The sequence below is a fragment of the Macaca fascicularis genome, chromosome 10 (assembly GCF_037993035.2).
Source record: "Macaca fascicularis isolate 582-1 chromosome 10, T2T-MFA8v1.1".
Lineage (NCBI taxonomy): Eukaryota > Metazoa > Chordata > Mammalia > Primates > Cercopithecidae > Macaca > Macaca fascicularis.
The window spans coordinates 105,254,750-105,273,800 of NC_088384.1; the positions used below are offsets into that span (position 1 = coordinate 105,254,750).

The following is a 19,051-nucleotide window of genomic DNA, read 5'->3' on the forward strand; positions in this document are numbered from 1 at the left end:
GAAAGAAATAGCATCCATCGTTTACAGACTGCAAACGACAATGTACCAATTAAGCGTACGCCCCTTTCAGATGTTAAGAACTCAAAACAATGCCCTGGCTCTGGACATGGGCACGCGGAACACTGCAGCCTCTAAGAAACCCAAACGGATAGGTAGGTCAACTTCTATCCACTCTGTCCATTAAATTATACCTTCATATCACGCTAATAAATTATGCAGACGGTTTATTGGGACACGCTCTGCGTCTGGCACTCTGATAAGCGCTTTACACGCCCCATTTCACTGAACCCTAACAGTCTTAAGAGGCAGGGACGGTATTAGCAGCCCCCTTTCCAACCAAGACACAAAGAGTTTAAGTGTCTTGCCTAATGGGGCAGAGCCGGGTTTGGCACCCGTTTTGGACACCTGGGCCGTGCTCTTAACCACTAAGCTACAGACCTGGGCCGGCGACACTGAGAGGCTCCAGCCCTAGGGGACCTGAAGCGGTCCACCCCCCAACCCGCGCCCCAGCCCCGGGAATAACTTCGGCATCCCCGCGCGCGCCATGCGGGACGAGGAAAGGCGGCCGCGGCACCTGTTTGTGACACCGGCGAGGGCTGGAGGGGATGGGGGCGCCCGAGGCCAGGCCTCAGGGCGCCCGGAGGCGGGGGGCGCAAGAGGACCCGCCTCCTCCGGGAAGGCCCCGCGGGCTACATAGGCCCGGGGGAAGGCGGCGGGGCGCGCGGGCCCGCCGAGGCCTAGGCCCCACCCGCCGCCCACCTCCCCACCACCGCGGCGCCCGCGCGGGCTCCGCCAGGCCCGGCTCGGCCCGGTCGCCTCACCTGGCTGCTGCCCCGAGCTCGTCCCCCGGCCGGCGGTCCTGGGCGGTGGCGGCGAGGAGGAGAAGGAGGAAGGAAAAAGGGAGAGGAAGAAGGGACGAAGGGAGGGAAGAGGCGGAGTGGCCGTGGAGGAGGCGGGCGCCGCCGGGCCGGGGGGTGGGGGGGCGGTCAAAGGAAGCAGGAGCCGAGAGAGACGCGGCGGTCGCCGGCGCAAACGCTGAAGAGCCGCTCCGGCGCCCGCAGCCCGGCAGGAAGTGACGGGGGAGGGGCAGGCGCCCGCCCCCGTCCCCCGCCCGCCTCCAGGCCCGGCCCCACCCCCACCAGCGGCCCGGACTACAAGTTCCGGCGGGCGCTGCGGCGGAGCCTGCGCTCGCAAGGCACGCCGGGAGCTCAGCGGGAGTGGCGCCCTGTCCCGCCTGGGCCGCCGCGGGCCGCCCTGGGCCCCGGGGCCTGCCGGGAGTTGTAGTTGTGGGAGTTTCGTGCTGCCTGCTGGACTTGAAGCGTGTCTGGGAGAACCTAGCCTACCTTCTTTCCTCCTCCACTTCCTTTTTCCTTCCTTCTCTCGGTCTTTCCTCTTGTCTTGCCTCTGGCCCTCCTTTCTCTCCTTCCTGCAGTTGTTTCTTCCTTCATCTGTAAATGTTTATTAAATGCTTGCTGTATGCAAGGCATTGCTCCAAGGGCTAAGAATGTAGTGGTGAACAGACAAAAAATCCGTGCCCTCGTAGAGCTTACATTCTTGTGTGAGTAAAACACACAATAAATAAAATCAGAAAATTTTACAGTGAGATAAAAGACAATAGCCCGGATGCGGTGGCTCACGCCTGTAATCCCAGCACTTTGGGAGGCCGAGGCGGGCAGATCACTAGGTCAAGCGATCGAGACCATCCTGGCTACCACGGTGAAACCCCCTCTCTACTAAAAGTACAAAAAATTAGCCGGGCGTGGTGGTGGGCGCCTGTAGTCCGAGCTACTCGGGAGGCTGAGGCAGGAGAACCGCACCCGGGAGGCGGAGATTGCAGCCGAGATCGCACCACTGCACTCCAGCCTTGGCGACAGAGTGATACTTGATCTCAAAAAAAAAAAAAAAAAAAAAAAGACAAGAAGTGCTAGATTGCTATTTCTTTCACCCAGATCTAGATAAACTAAGTGGGTTTTAGCAGCCGTATTATATGGGAGGTTGGAGGAAGCGTGGCCAGTAAAGAATCAGTGGCTCACGCCTGTAATCCCAGCACTTTGGGAAGCCGAGGCCGGCGGATCACCTGAGGTCAGGAGTTCAAGACCAGCCTGACTAACATGGGGAAACACCATCTCTACTAAAAATACAAAAAAAATTTAGCCGGGTGTAGTGGTGGGCGCCTGTAATCAGAGCTACTTGGGAGGCTGAGGCAGGAGAATCTTTTGAACCTCGGAGATGGAGGTTGCAGTGAGCCAAGATCATGCCGTTGCACTCCAACCTGGGCAACAGAGCAAGACTCCATCTCAAAAAAAAAAAAAAAAAAAGAAAAAAAGAATCTTGAACTTCTGAGATCAGACTCAGTGAAAATTATGCTCGTGTTGTAAGAGGTCCAGGAAACTGAGAATGAGTGAAGGAACTGCAAATACACAGAGCTTGTCTCTCCTGCTCACTCTAGGACTGCTTCCCCACTATTTAAAAATAATTTTCTCTCTCTTAAATATCTCTCAATCTAACAATTGCTCAGTCTCTCTTGCCAAGGGAATATAAATTCAAAATACGAGCTGCTGTGTCTGAAGGAGCCCCTCCAAGCGAGACTTTGGAGCCTTAGCCAAGCCTGGGAGGACACTGTTCTCTAGACAAGGCCTCCATACATTGCTTCTTGTGAAGTGCAAAGACACTGAATTTCAGAACACCAAAAATAGTCAAAGGACTTTCACCGTTCCTTTAGTGCCCATCCAAGACAGTACTAAGCAACAATCAGATATTGTCCAGCCCTCTGCTAAAAGTGATCTTTTTTTTCTTTCTAACTTCCAAGCAGTGTGGATCCCATACCTCCTTGGGTAAAGGAGCAGATGCAGAGAGGTCTCCCTAAACCCAAAGCTGTGCACAATCAGACAATCTCATCAAAGGTGATTTTGCTATCACCCATGGGGACAAAAGTGGTGGGTCTATGACTTCCAGCCCCAATTTTCTTTCTTCCCTCTTCCCTCCTTCCACATATCTTTTTTTTTTTTCTTGAGACTGGGTCTCGCCCTGTCACCTAACTAGAGTGCAGTGGCATGAACACAGCTCACTGCAGCCTCAACCTCCTGAGCTCAAGAAATCCTCCTACCTCAGCCTCCTGAGTGGCTGGGACCACAGGCATGCGCCACCACTCCCAGCTAATTTTTTACCTTTTTTATAGAGAAAGGGTTTTACTAAGTTGCCCAAGGTCTTACTAAGTTACTAAGTTGACCAGGCTGGTCTCAAACTTCTAGGCTCAAGCAATCCTTTTGCCTCGACCTTCCAAAGTACTGGGGGGATTATTCCAGGTGTGGGCCACCGTACCTGAACAGGAGTAGGTCACCTAGATTTGTTTTCTTCAAGAAACTGTCAGTCATTCTCTTCCCAGATCCTGAAGACTTCTTGACTCTTGCTAAGTAATTAAGGACTTATTTTTCTTTATCTTGAGAAAAAGATTGAAGCTATGTATTCTTAGTTCACAAGAAACTGTGAGCATTAAGTATGTTATGATAAATTCTGTGTGTTCCTTCTCACAAGATAAATTATATGCATTTGAACTAAGGAATGGAAACATGCAAAACTCATAAAAGCCTTTTGAGACATTGACTTTTTTTTTTTTTTTCTTTTGAGACAGAGTCTCACTCTGTTGCCCAAGCTGAAGTGCAATGGTGTGATCTCGGCTCTCTGATGCAAAGCTCATAAAAGCCCTGTGAGACATTGATTTTAATTTTTATTTTTTATTTTTTTTGAGGCGGAGTCTCACTCCCAGGCTGGAGTGCAGTGGGGCGATCTCGCTCACTGCAAGCTCCGCCTCCCGGATTCACGCCATTCTCCTGCCTCAGCTTCCGAGTAGCTGGGGCTACAGGCGCCGGCCACTGAGCCCGGCTAATTTTTTTTGTATTTTTAGTAGAGACGGGGTTTCACCGTGTTAGCCAGGATGGCCTCAATCTCCTGACCTCGTGATCCGCCCGTCTCGGCCTCCCAAAGTGCTGGGATTACAGGCGTGAGCCACCAGGCCCCGGCCTTTTTTTTTTTTTGAGACAGAGTCTCACTCAGTCACCCAGGCTAGAGTGCAGTGGCACGATCTCGGCTCATTGCAACCTCCACCTTCCAAGCTCAAGCAATTCTCCTGCCTCAGCCTCCTAAGTAGCTGAGACTACAGGCGCATGCCACTATGCCCTGTAATTTTTGTATTTTTAGTACAGATGGGGGTTTTGCCATGTTGGCCAGGCTGGTCTCGAACTCCTGACCTCAGGTGATCCACCCACTTCGGCCTCCCAAGGTGCTGGGATTACAAGTGTGAATGTTAACCTCTGATGAATTATCTCTGTTCCACTCTCATAGCCTCTTAGTAGAACTTTGTACCCTCATAATTTTTCTTTTTTTTTTTTTTTTTGTTGAGACAGAGTCTCGCTTTGTCGCCCAGACTGGAGTGCAGTGGCCGGATCTCAGCTCACTGCAAGCTCCGCCTCCCGGGTTCACGCCATTCTCCTGCCTCAGCCTCCCGAGTAGCTGGGACTACAGGCGTCCGCCACCTCGCCTGGCTAGTTTTTGTATTTTTTAGTAGAGACGGGGTTTCACCGTGTTAGCCAGGATGGTCTCGATCTCCTGACCTTGTGATCAGCCCGTCTCGGCCTCCCAAAGTGCTGGGATTACAGGCTTGAGCCACCGCGCCCGGCCATAATTTTTCAATTATCTGTTGAGTATATTAGGCTAGGACTAAGAGATCAACTTCCATGACAGCAGAGACTCACCCTGTCTTAAGTCATCATGATAGTCCCTGGCCCCTAACACAGTGTCAGGGACACAACAGGTACATGATAAATTTCCATAGACTGCTGAAAAACTACAGCCTTGCTTATCTCTGCGAAAGTCCCGAAGAAACAGGGAACACCTGTAGGGTTGACTGGTGTATGTCAGGGTCACCTGTAGTATGTGTAGCACAGGAAAACAAGGTTGAGAACTACTTGCTGGCCTAAATAAGTAATTCTCAAGCTTATTTGAGGTGGTCTGCACCCTGGGGATATGTCAGAATCTAAGAGCAACAATTAGAAGACATAAAAATATAATGGGGCCGAGCACAGTGGCTCATGCCTGCAATCCCAGCACTTTGGGAGGCCAAAGCGGGCAGATCTCTTGAGGTCAGGAGTTCAAGACCAGCCTGGCCAACATGGTGAAACCCCTCCATCTCTACTAAACATACAGAAATTAGCCAGGCGTGGTGGTACGCACCTGTAGTCCCAGCTACTCAGGCGTCTGAGGCAGGAGAATCACTTGAACCTGGGAGGCGGAGGTTGCAGCGAGCTGAGATCACACCACTGTGCTCCAGCCCAGGCCACAGAGTGAGACTCCATCTCAAAAAACAAAACGAGGCCAGGCACGGTGGTTCACGCCTGTAATCCCAGCACTTTGGGAGTATGAGGCGGGCAGATCGCAAGGTCAGGAGATCGAGACCATCCTGGCTAACATGGTGAAACCCAGTCTCTACTAAAAATACCAAAAATTAGCTGGGCGAGGTGGCAGGCGCCTGTAGTCCCAGCTACTCGGGAGGCTGAGGCAGGAGAATGGTGTGAACCCAGGAGGCAGAGCTTGCAATGAGCTGAGATCATGTCACTGCACTCCAGCCTGGGCAACAGAGCGAGATTCCATCTCAAAAAAAAAAAGAAAAGAAAAGAGAAAAAAAACGAAACGAGAAAAAAGATATAATTTACAAAGCAGTAAAAACACCTAGAAATAAACTTTACAAGAAATATGCACAGTCTGTGTAAAGAAAAAATGTTTAATTCTGCAAAAGGATACAGAAAAAGACTTGAACAAAGAGAAATATAGGCTATGGTCTTGGCTAGGAAGGTTCAATGCAGATCATTAAGATATCAGTTGATCAAGACATTGAAGGACAGCCTGGCCATCATGGCAAAATCCCAACTCTACAAAAAAAGTACAAAAATAATTAACCGGGTGTGGTGGCGTGTGCCTGTGGCCCCAGCTACTTGGGAGGCTGAAGTGGGAGGATTGTGTGAGTCCAGGAGGTTGAGGCTGCAGTGAGCTGTGATTGCACCCCTGCACTCCAGGCTTGGAGTAAGACCCTGAATCAAAAAATACATTAAAATTTAAAAAGATGTTGAATGAGATCCCAAGAAAAATACAAACTTGATTTTGTTTTGGATCTCTATGAGCCATTTCTAAAGTCTTATGGAAAAATTAATAAGAAAAATAGCCAAGAACTTTCTGAAAACTCCTGACCAAATAGCAAACATGCTATAAAGCATTACCAATTAAAATAGTTAGATGCTAGTGCCTGATTAGTTCCACAGTCAATGAAAGAGATATTTCCAGATAGACACAAACACATGTATGAATTTAATACTCAGTAAAAGTGGTATTTCAAGGTTGGGCATGGTAGCTCACGCCTGTAATCCCAGCACTTTGGGAGGCCAAGGTGTGTGGATCACTTGAGATCAGGAGTTCGAGATCAGCCTGGCCAACATGGTGAAATCCCATCATTACTAAAAATACAAAAATTAGCTGGGGATGGTGGCAGGCACCTGTAATCCCAGCTACTGGGGAGGCTGAAACAGGAGAATTGCTTGAACCCAGGAAGTGGAGGTTGTAGTGGGCCAAGATCACGCCACTGCAGCCTGGACAGCAGAACGAGGCTCTGTCTCAAAAAAAAACCAAAAAAGTGGTATTTCAAATTTGTGAGGAAAAGATAGATTTCATTTTATAAATGCTTTGAGACAACACGGTAGCTTCTGGGTCAGGGGGAATTAAATGTGTACTTCATATTATATACTAGGGAACATACCAAATTGATCAAATATTTAGATAGAAGAAAGGAAACTGGGCTGGGCGCGGTGGCTCACACCTGTAATCCCAGCACTTTGGGAGGCCGAGGCGGGCAGATCACCTGAGGTTGGGACTTCAAGACCAGCCTGAGAAACATGGAGAAACCCTATCTCTACTAAAAATACAAAATTAGCCAGGCATAGTGGTACACGCCTGTAATCCCAGCTACTCGGGACGCTGAGGCAGGAGAATCACTTGAACCTGGGAGGCAGAAGTTGCAGTGAGCCGAGATCATGCCATTGCACTCCAGCCAGGGTAACAAGAACGAAACTCCGTCTCGAAAAAAAAAAAAGAAAGAAAGAAAGAAAAAAGAAAGGAAACTGGCCAGGCATGGTCACCCATGTCTGTAATCCCAGCACTGTGGGAGGCCAAGATGGGAGGATTGCTTGAGCCCAGGAATTCGAGGCTGCAGAGAACTTAAATTATTGTTACTATTACTATTATTATTTTGAGACAGTCTTGCTCAGTCGCCCAGACTGCAGTGCAGTGGCATGATCTCAACTCACTGCAACCTCCACCTCCCGGGTTCAAAAACTTCCTCGTGCCTCAGCAGCCCAAGTAGCTGGGATTACAGGTGCACACCACTACACCTGGCTAATTTTCGCATTTTCAGCAGAGATGGGGTTTCACTCTGTTGGCCAGGCTGGTCTCCAACTCCTGACCTCGAGTGATCTGCCGACCTCGGCCACCCAAAGTGTTGTAATTACAGGCATGAGCCACCCTGTTGGCTTATAGTGAGCTATGATCTCACCACTGCACTCCAGCCTGGGCAACAGTGAAACCCTGTGTCAAAGTAAAAAAATAATAATAATAATAACGGGAAACCATAAAAGTAACAGAAGAATTCCTGCAAGAACGTTTGTATCACTCTGAAGTGGAGAAGACTCTTAACTATAACACAAAATTCAGAATCCTTAAAGGAAAAGATCAATTCATTGACTCAGGAAAATAAAAAATGTGGTAAGAGGCAATAAAAAGAAATGATAAACTGGAAAAAATTTGCATCTCAGTCAGAGAGGATGATTTCACAAATTTCATGACATATAAGGAACTCCTATGAATAACAAAATGATTAACAACCCAATGAAAAATGATTAAAAGATAGCAACAGGCCTGGCGCGGTGGCTCACGCCTCTAATTCCAGCACTTTGGGAGGCCGAGGCAGGTGGATCACGAAGTCAGGAGATCGAGACCATCCTGGCTAACACAGTGAAACCCCATCTCTACTAAAAATACAAAAAAATTAGCTGCGCGTGGTGGTAGGTGCCTGTAGTTCCAGCTATTCTGGAGGCTGAGGCAGCAGAATGGCGTGAACCCAGGAGGCGGAGGTTGCAGTGAGCTGAGATCGTGCCACGGCCCTCCAGCCTGGGCGACAGAGCAAGATTCCATCTCAAAAAAAAAAAAAAGATAGCAACAGACAGTTCATGGGAAAGGAAAAACAAATGGTTCTTAGAAATAACAACATAGGCTGGGCGTGGTGGCTCATGCCCGTAATCCCAGCACTTTGGGAGCCCAAGGTGGGCAGATCACCTGAGGTTGGGAATTTGATATTGGCCTGACCAACATGAAGAAACCCCTTCTCGGCCGGGTGCAGTGGCTCACACCTGTAATCCCAGCACTTTGGGAGGCCAAGGCGGGCGGATCACAAGGTCAGGAGATCGAGACCATCCTGGCTAACACGGTGAAACCCTGTCTCTACTAAAAATACAAAAAATTAGCTGGGCGTGGTGGCGGGCGCCTGTAGTCCCAGCTACTCGGGAGGCTGAGGCAGGAGAATGGCATGAACCTGGGTGGCAGAGCTTGCAGTGAGCTGAGATTGAGCCACTGCACTCCAGCCTGGGGGACAGAGCAAGACTCCGTCTCAAAAAAAAAAAAAAAGAAAAGAAAAAAGAAACCCCGTCTCTACTAAAAATACAAAATTAGCCGGGCATGGTGGCGCATGCCTGTAATCCCAGCTACTTGGGAGGCTGAGGCAGGAGAAGCGCTTGAACCCAGGAGGCGGAGGTTGCAGTGAGCTGAGATAGCGCCACTGCACTCCAGCCTGGTCAACAAGAGTGAAACTCCCTCTCAAAAATAAAAATAAAAAGAAAAAGAAAAGAAAAGAAAAACAAAGAAACAACTGGGCACGGTGGCTCACGCCTGTAATCCCAGCACTTTGGGAGGGCGAGGCGGATCACGAGGTCAGGAGATCGAGACCATCCTGGCTAACACAGTGAATCCCCGTCTGTACTAAAAAAGAAACAGGCCGGGCGCGGTGGCTCAAGCCTGTAATCCCAGCACTTTGGGAGGCCGAGATGGGAGGATCACGAGGTCAGGAGATCAAGACCATCCTGGCTAACACGATGAAACCCCCGTCTCTACTAAAAAATACAAAAAACTAGCCGGGCGAGGTGGCAGGCGTCTATAGTCCTAGCTACTCGGGAGGCTGAGGCAGGAGAATGGCATAAACCCAGGAGGTGGAGCTTGCAGTGAGCTGAGATTCGGCCACTGAACTCCAGCCCGGGCTACAGAGCGAGACTCCGTCTCAAAAAAAAAAAAAAGAAACAAAAAAGTAGCCGGGTGCGGTGGCAGGTGCCTGTAGTCCCAGCTACTCAGGAGGCTGAGGCAGGAGAATGGCGAGAACCCGGGAGGTGGAGTTTGCAGTGAGCCGAGATCGCGCCACTGCACTCCAGCCTGGGCGATAGAGGGAGACTCCATCTCAAACAAACAAACAAACAAACAAACAAAAAGAAAGAAACAACAACGTAATGGCCAGGCCCACTGGCTCATGCCTGTAATCCTGGCACTTTGGGAGGCCGAGGTGGGTGGATCACTTGAGGTCAGGAGAATAGCTTGAACCCAAGGAGGTGGAGGTTGCAGTGAGCCGAGATCAGACCACTGCACTCCAGCCTGGGTGGCAGAGTGAGACTCTGTCTCAATAAAATAAAATAAATAAAATAAAATAAAATAAAATAAAATAAAAACATCAATGTCTATCAACCTAAGATTGGCTAAATAAGTCATGACACATTCATACAATAGAATAATGATCAGTGGTTAAGAAAAAAAAAAAAAAAAAAAATGAGGAAAGACACCGTAAAGAGAATGAAAAAGCAAGCTGCAGATTTAGAGAAAACATTTGTAAAATAAAAAGTTGTATTTAGAATACATATATATATACACACACATATTTTTTTTCTTTTTTTTTTTTCTTCTGAGATAGAGTCTCACTCTGTTGCCCAGACTAGAGTGCAGTGGTGCGATCTCAGCTCACCCCACCTCTGCCTGCTGGGTTCCACTGCTTCTCCTGCCTCAGCCTCCTGGGTAGCTGGGATTACAGGCATGTGCCTCCAGGCTCAGCTAATTTTTGTATTTTTAGTAGAGATGGGGTTTCGCCATGTTGGCCAGGCTGGTCTCGAACTCCTGACCTCAGGTGATCCAACCTCCTCGGCCTCCCAAAGTGCTAGAATTACAATCTTGAGCCACAGCACTGGGCCTATAATTTTTTTTTTCCAGTCAGAATCTTGTTCTGTTGTCCAGTCTGGATAGCTTGATCTTGGCTCACTGCAGCCTCAAACACCTAGGTTGAAGCAAACTTCCTGCCTCAGCCTCCCCGGTAGCTGGGAATACAGGTGCACACCACCACCGCCAAGTCATTTTTTTTTTCATTCTTATAAGAGATGGGGGGCTCACTATGTTGCTCAGGCTGGTCTCTAACTCCTGGCCTCAAGAAATCCTCTGGCCTCAATCTACCAAAAGTGCTGGGATTATAAGCGTGAGCCACTGTGCCCAGCCATATCTGGAATATATTAAGAACTCTTACAGCTTAGCAATAAAAACAAATGGGCAAAAGATCTGTACAGACATTTTGACAAATAAGTTTATAAAAGTATATGAGTGGCAAATAAGCATATGAAAAGATGTCATTAGGAAATGCAAATAAAACACACATATACATACATGTGGGAGATACCATTACACATTTATTAGAATGGCTAAAATTAAAAATAAAAATAGGCCGGGTGCGGTGGCTCACAACTGTAATCCCAGCACTTTGGGAGACTGACGTGGGCAGATTATGAGGTCAGGAGTTCGAAACCAGCCTGATCAACCTGGTGAAACCGCGTCTCTACTAAAAATAGAAAAATTAGCTGGGTGTGGTGGTGTGCGCCTGTAATCCCAGTTTACTTGGGAGCCTGAGTCAGGAGAATGACTTGAACCTGGGAGGTGGAGCTTGTAGTGAGCTGAGATCATGCACTGCACTCCAGCCTGGGCAACAAGACCATCTTACAAATAAAAAAAAAAAATGAAATAATAAATAAAAATAAAAATGGAATGGGTGTGGTGGCTCATGCCTGTAATCCCAGCACTTTGGTAGCCCAACACAGGCAGATCACTTGAGGTCACGAATTCAAGACCAGCCTGGCCAACATGGTAAAACCCCATCTCTACTAAAAATACAAAAATGGCCAGGCGCCATGGCTCCCACCTGTAATTTCAGCACTTTGGGAGGCCAAGGCAGGCAGATCACAAGGTCAGGAGATCGAGAACATCCTGGCTAACACTGTGAAACCTTGTCTCTACTAAAAATACAAAAAATTAGCCGGGCATGGTGGCATGTGCCTGTAGTCCCCGCTACTTGGGAGGCTGAGGCAGGAAAATCGCTTGAACCCAGGAGACAGAGGTTGCAGTGAGCCAAGATAATGCCACTGCACTCCAGCCTGGGTGACAGAACAAGATGAGACTCCATCACCCCCAACAACAACAACAACAAAAATACAAAAATTAGTTGGGCGTGGTGGTGGGCACCTGTAATCCCAGCCACATGGAAGGCTGAGGCGGGAGGATCACTTGAACCCGGGGGGCAGAGGTTGCAGTGAGCTGAGATCATGCCACTGCACTCCAGCCTAGGCAAGAGAGAGAGACTCTATCTCAAAACAAAACAAAACAGACAACACCAAATAGGAGAATGCAGAGCAACTGGAACTTTTTGGACTAAAGGTGCATACCACCATGACTGGCTGATTTTTTTTTTAATTTTTATTTATTTTATTTTATTTTGAGATGAAGTCTTGCTCTGTTGCCAGGCTGAATTGCAGTGGTGCGGTCTCAGCTCACTGCAACCTCTGCCTCCTGGGTTCAAGTGATTCTCCTGCCTCAGCTTCCCAAGTAGCTGGGACTACAGGCATGCGCCACCACGCCCAGCTAAGTTTTGTATTATTAGTAGAGATGGGGTTTCACCATGTTAGCTGGGATGGTCTTGATCTCTTGACCTTGTGATCCGCCCACCTCGGCCTCCCAACATGCTGGGATTACAGGCCTGAGCCACCGCGCCCGACCATGTTTTTTTATTCTTTATTTTTATTTTATTTTTTTCTTTTATTTACTTACTTTTTTGAGACAGAGTCTTGCTCTGTTGCCCAGGCTGGAATGCAGTGGTGCGATCTTAGCTCACTGCAACTTCTGCCTCCCAGGTTCAAGTGATTCTCCTGCTTCGGACTCCCGAGTAGCTGGGATTACAGGCACCTGCCACCACGCCTGGCTAATTTTTTTATTTTTTAGTAGAGATGGGGTTTCACCATGTTGGCCAGGCTGGTCTTGAACTCCTGACCTCAGATGATCCGCCCACCTCGGCTTCCCAAAGTGTTGGGATTACAGGTGTCAGCCACTGAGCCTGGCCATATTTTTTATATTTCGTAGAGATGGGATCTCACTATATTGCCCAGGTTGGTCTGCAACTCGTGGCCTCAAGAGATCCTCCCACTTTGGCCTCCCAAAGTGTTGGGGTTACAGGTGTGAACTGCTGCACCCAGCCAGGAACTCTTATTCATTGCTGATGGGAATGCAAAATGGTACAGCCACCTGGTATGACAGTTTGGCAGTTTCTTACAATGCTTAACATACTCTTGTCATACAACCCAGCAGTCCCAGTCCTAGATGTTTACACGACTTAATTAAAAATTTACTTCACGGCCGGGCGCGGTGGCTCAAGCCTGTCATCCCAGCACTTTGGGAGGCCGAGACGGGCGGATCACGAGGTCAGGAGATCGAGACCATCCTGGCTAACCTGGTGAAACCCCGTCTCCACTAAAAAATACAAAAAAATAGCTGGGCGAGGTGGCAGGCGCCTGTAGTCCCAGCTACTGGGGAGGCTGAGGCAGGAGAATGGCATGAACCCAGGAGGCGGAGCTTGCAGTGAGCTGAGATCCGGCCACTGCACTCCAGCCTGGGCAACAGAGCGAGACTCCGTCTCCAAAAAAAAAAAAAAACAAAAAAACTTACATTCACACTAAAATTTTACACTCAAGTTTATAGTAGCTTAATTCATAACAGCCAAAACCTGGAGACAACCAAACTGTCCTTCAACATGTGACTGGACGAACAAACTGGTACATTTGTACAATGGAATCCAACTTAGTAATAATAAAGAACAGGAGCTGTGTCCATGAAACAATATGGATGAGCCTTAATTGCATCTCTCCAGGTGGAAAAAAATTAGACCCAAAAGCCCCCATATTGTTTGCTTCCATTTCTATGACATTCTGGAAAAGGTAAAATTATAGGGGCGGAAAATACATCAGGCCCGGTGCAGTGGTACTTTGGCAAGCCCAGGAGGGAGGATCACTTGAGCCCAGGAGTTTGAGGCTAGCCTGGGCAATATAGTGAGATGCTGTCTCTACCAAAAAACCCTCAAAAATTAGCCAGGTATGGTGGTGCACTCCTGCAGTCTCAGCTGCTCAGGAGACTGAGGCAGGAGGATCGCTTAAGCCCGGGAGATTGAAGCTGCAGTGAGCCGTGATCATGCCACTGCACTCTGCACTTCAGCCTGGGCACAGAGTAAGACCCAGTCTCAAAAAAAAAAAAAAAAAAAAAGAAAAGAAAAGAAAAGAAAATAGATCAGTGAGATCAGTGGTTGTCAAGGGCTGGGGAAGGGAAAGGAAGTTGATTGAACTGTTCTCTATGCTACTAAAATGATAGGTACATGACTGCATATTTCAAAACCCTTATGCAGTAACCTTTAGTGTACACAAATATTTAAGAATCAACAAGGATGTCTGAGGATATGAGGATGGAATGAAAACTGTGACAAACTAATGTCACTGATGAGGAAGGGAGAAAAAAACCGTCACTGACTTAATTAACTTTGGAAAATGTGTTTTGACTGACTAAGGCAAAAGCCAAAAGAACTGCACATTGACACTGTACTCTAGTTGGTAAATTTGTCTCTCACAAAAATGGGGAATATTGGCCTGGGTGTGGTGGCTAATGCCTGTAATTGCAGCACTTTGGGAGGCTGAGGCGGGAGGATCACCTGAGATCAGGAGTTCAAGACCACCCTGGCCAATATGGCAAAACCCCATCTCTACTAAAAATACAAAAATTAGCCGGGCATGGGGGCAGGTGCCTGTAATTCCAACTACTCAGGAAGCTGAGGCAGTAGAATTGCTTGAATCTGGGAGGCAGAGGTTGCAGTAAGTCGGGATAACACCACTGCACTCCAGCCTGGGGGACAGGGCAATACTCTGTCTCAAAAAAAAAAAAAAAAAAAAAACAAAAACAAACAGTTGGTGGGGGAAGGACATTAAAATATTGTGAACTGAATGAAGACAAAATTACATGTCAGAAATTTGGGGATGCAGCTAAAGAAATACTTAGAGAGGGCCAGGCACAGTGGCTCACGCCTGTAATCTCAGCACTTTGGGAGGCGGAGGCTGGCATATCACAAGGTCAGGAGATCAAGACCATACTGGCTAACATGGTGAAACCCCATCTCTACTAAAAATACAAAAAATTAGCCGGGCGTGGTGGCGGGCGCCTGTACTCCCAGCTACTCGGGAGGTTGAGGCAGGAGGATGGTGTGAACCCGGGATGTGGAGCTTGCAGTGAGCCGAGATGGCGCCACTGCACTCCAGACTGGGTGACAGAGCAAGACTCCGTCTCAAAAAAAAAAAAAAGAAAGAAATACTTAGAGGGAAAGTTGTAGCATTAAATGCTTACATTAGAAAATAAGAAATGCCTCAAATCAGTAATCTAATTTTCTACCTTAAGAAACTAGAATAGGCTGGGACAAGGGGTGTGATGGCTCACACTGTAATCCCAGCACTTTAGGAGGCCGAGACAGGCGGATCTCTTGAGGTCAGGAGTTCGAGACCAGCCTGGCCAACATGGTAAAACTCCATCTCTACTATAAAACATAAAAATTTGCCAGGCTTGGTGGTGCATGCCTGTAATCCCAGCTACTGGGGAGGCTGAGGCAGGAGACTTGCTTGAACCCGGGAGGTGGAGGTTGCAGTGAGCCAAGATACACCACTGCACTCTAGCCTGGGTGACAGAGCAAGACTCTATCTCAAAAAATAAAAAAATAGAATAGGCTAAAACCGGTGGCTCACGCCTGTAATTCTAGCACTTTGGTAGGCTGAGGCAGGAGGATCGCTTTAGCTCAATAGTTCAAGACCAGTCTCAACAACATAGGGAAACCCCCGTCTCTACAAAAAAAAAAAAAGAAGAAGAAGAAGAAGGACGAGGAGGAGGAGGCGGCCAGGCTCCGTGGCTCACGCCTGTAGTCCCAGCACTTCTGGGAGGCTGAGGAGGGTAGATTGCTTGAGGCCAGGAGTTTGAGACCAGCCTGGCCAACATGGTGAAACCCTGTCTCTACTAAAAATACAAAAATTAGCCAGTATGGTGGTGCTCCTGCCTGTAGCCCCAACTACTCGGGAGGCTGAGGCATGAGAATCGCTTGAACCCAGGAGGTAGAGATTGCAGTGAGCTGAGATCACGCCACTGCACTCCAGCCTGGATGACAGAGGGAGGCTCTGTCTCAAAAAACAAAAAAAAGGAAAAAGAAATTAGAATAAGATCAAATTAAACCCAAAGTAAGTATAAGAAAATAAATAATAAAAGACAAGAGTACATATCAATGAGGGGCAGGCACAGTGGCTCACGCCTGTAATCCCAACACTTTAGGAGCCTGAGGAGGGCAGATCACCTGAAGTCAGGAGTTTGAGACCAGCCTGGCCAACATGGTGAAACTCCATCTCTACCAAAAATACAAAAATTACCCAGGCGTGATGGTGCATGCCTTTAGTCCCAGCTACTAGGGAGGGTGAGGCAGGAAGATCACTTGACCCGGGGAGGCAGAGGTTGCAGTGAACCAAGAACAATACAGAAAATCTGTGAAATCAAAAGTGATCTCTTTGATGAGGGAAAATCAATAAAATTGATAAGTTTCTAAGTAGGATGATCAAAAAAAAAAAAAAAAAAGCCAGAATATTTGTGACAGGTCCAGAGCATACATATATGCTTGGTAATGAACATAGCTCCTCTGGATTTTAAGGCGACGATTCAAGAGGAAAGCTTGGGGATGAGAGAAGAAAGAACACTTTCACTGAAATACCTTTTAGTATTCTTTTAAATATGCATATATAATTACATATGCAATAATTATTCGGCTGGGCACGGTGGCTCACGTCTGTAATCCCAACACTTTGGGAGGCCGAGATGGGCGGATCATGAGGTCAGGAGTTCAAGACCATCCTGGCCAACATGGTGAAACCCTGTCTCTACTAAAAATACAAAAATCAGGGCCGGGCGCGGTGGCTCAAGCCTGTAATCCCAGCACTTTGGGAGGCCGAGACGGGCGGATCACAAGGTCAGGAGATCGAGACCATCCTGGCTAACACGGTGAAACCCCGTCTCTACTAAAAAATACAAAAACCTAGCCGGGCGAGGTGGCGGGCGTCTGTAGTCCCAGCTACTCGGGAGGCTGAGGCAGGAGAATGGCGTGAACCCGGGAGGCGGAGCTTGCAGTGAGCTGAGATCCGGCCACTGCACTCCAGTCTGGGCGACAAAGCGAGACTCTGTCTCAACAAAAAAAAAAAAAAAAAAAATACAAAAATCAGCTGGGCATGGTGGTGCGTGCCTGTAATCCCAGCTTCTTGGGAGACTGAGGCAGAAGAATTGCTTGAACCAGGACCCGGGAGGCAGAGGTGGCAGTGAACTGAGATCACGCCACTGCACTCCAGCCTGGGCTACAGAGCAAGACTCCATCTCAAAAAAAAAAAAATCACAAATAAAATGCTTTATATTTTTATTTATTTATTTAACTTTTTTTTTTTTGAGACAGAGTCTCGCTCTGTCTCCCAGGCTGGACTGCAGTGGCCGGATCTCAGCTCACTGCAAGCTCCGCCTCCTGGGTTTACACCATTCTCCTGCCTCAGCCTCCCGAGTAGCTGGGACTACAGGCGCCCGCCACCTTGCCCGGCTAGTTTTTTGTATTTTTTAGTAGAGACGGGGTTTCACCGTGTTAGCCAGGATGGTCTCGATCTCCTGACCTCGTGATCCACCCGTCTCGGCCTCCCAAAGTGCTGGGATGACAGGCTTGAGCCACCGCGCCCGGCCTATATTTTTATTTATTTAATTTATTTTTTTGAGATGGAGTCTCGCTCTGTCACCCAGGATGGAATGCAGTGACACAATCTCAGCTCACTGCAACCTCCACCTCCCTGGTTGAAGAAAATCCCCTGCTTCAACCTCTCGAGTAGCTGGGATTACAGGCCTGTGCCACCACGCCTGGCTAATTTTTGTATTTTTAGTAGAGACGGGGTTTTACCATGTTGGCCAGACTGGTCTCGAACTCCTGACCTCGTGATCCACCGCCTTGGCCTCCCAAGTGCCAGGAAAACAGGCGTGGGCCACCTCGCCTGGCCAGGGGGTAGTAGTTTTAAAAGGTATATTTATCCATTAATTTAATAACTGGTGTTTATTATTTCTATAACACACTTTTTTTATACTAACAGAGTACTGCAAATGAAGGTTTTCTAAAACAATATTGTCTTGTGTATTTACTTTTTTTTTTTTTGGACAGTCTTACTCTGTCACTCTGTTACCCAAGCTGGAGTGCGGTGGCATGATCTCTGCTCACTGAAACCTCCCAATCCCAGGCTCAAGCAATCCTCCCACCTCAGCCTCCTGAGTAGCTGGGGCCACGGGCCTGCACTACCACGCCGGACTAATTTTTGTATTTTTTGTTGTGTACTTTAAAATTTTATGTAAATGACATCATGTTATTTGAATTCTTCTAGACTTGCGTTTTTTCTCTTCAACATTACATTCTGAATGGTTCGCCTATATTTATACACATAGTTCTATTTTGTTCATTTTCAGTGCTGTGCAGTATTCCAACAAATGGGTATGTTATTTTATATTTACCTAGGCTTGTTCCGCGGGTCTTAGGTTGGTGTCCTTTGTTGCTATAGAAAACAATGTTGCTGTCAACATTCTTGTGTATCTCCTCATGCAATTGGTGGATTTTACATTTTACATATATATACATATATATATATACACACACACACACATATATATATATATATATTTCTTTCTTTCTTTCTTTTTCTTTTGAGATGGAGTCTCACTCAGTCACCCAGGCCGGAGTGCAGTGGCATGATCTTGGCTCACTGCAACCTCCACCTCCCAGGTTCAAGTGATTCTCCTGCCTTAGCCCCCGGAGTAGCTGGGATTACAGGCGCCCACCACCATGCCTGGCTAATTTTTGTATTTTTAAGTAGAGAGAGGGTTTCCCCATGTTGGCCAGGCTGGTCTTGAACTCCTGACCTCAGATGATCCACCCGCCTCGGCCTCCCAAAGTGCTGGGATTATAAGCATGAGCCACCAAGCCTGGCCCATTTTTTATATTTTTTATTGGCTTCTTCCCAAGGCACCCATGACGTACCTTTTAGTAAGGACTATCTTACCTGTTGATTTTTCATAGATCTGCTAATTATAGATATTACTTATGATAACTTTATTCACATCCTTAAAGACCTTGGGAAAGTGGGGCGTTACAGTCACTCACTTAGTCACATAGTAGGTAGATGTTACTGAGCCTTAACTATGTCAGGCACTAAGAATACTGAGACAACACAGACAGGACCTGTCAGGAGGTTACATGAAGAGCCTCTTTTTTACTCCTGGTCTTTTTCTTTCTTTCTTTTTTTTTTTTTTTTTGAGATGGAGTCTCACTCTGTCACCCAGGCTGGAGTACAGTGGCACAATCTCGGCTCACCGCAACCTCTGCCTCCCAGGTTCAAGCCATTCTCCTGCGTCAGCCTCCTGAGTAGCTGGGATTACAGGCGCCCGCCACCATGCCTAGCTAATTTTTTGTATTTTTCGTAGAGACAGGGTTTCGCCATGTTGGCCAGGCTGGTCTCGAACTCCTGACCTCAGGTGA

General features: G+C 47.7%; 1 protein-coding gene across 18 annotated transcripts in view; it reads right to left on the bottom strand.

The window, feature by feature from the left end:
- STAU1 (staufen double-stranded RNA binding protein 1) overlaps positions 1–1,074 on the bottom strand; it is a 79,413-nt gene extending 78,339 nt beyond the window's left edge. For all 18 annotated transcript variants that reach the window (XM_045363095.2, XM_045363092.2, XM_074005525.1 and 15 more), the window contains exon 1: positions 822–1,074. The gene's annotated coding sequence lies outside the window, so the exon portion shown is untranslated. The remainder of the gene's footprint in view (positions 1–821) is intronic.
- Between the last annotated feature and the right edge of the window lie 17,977 nt (positions 1,075–19,051).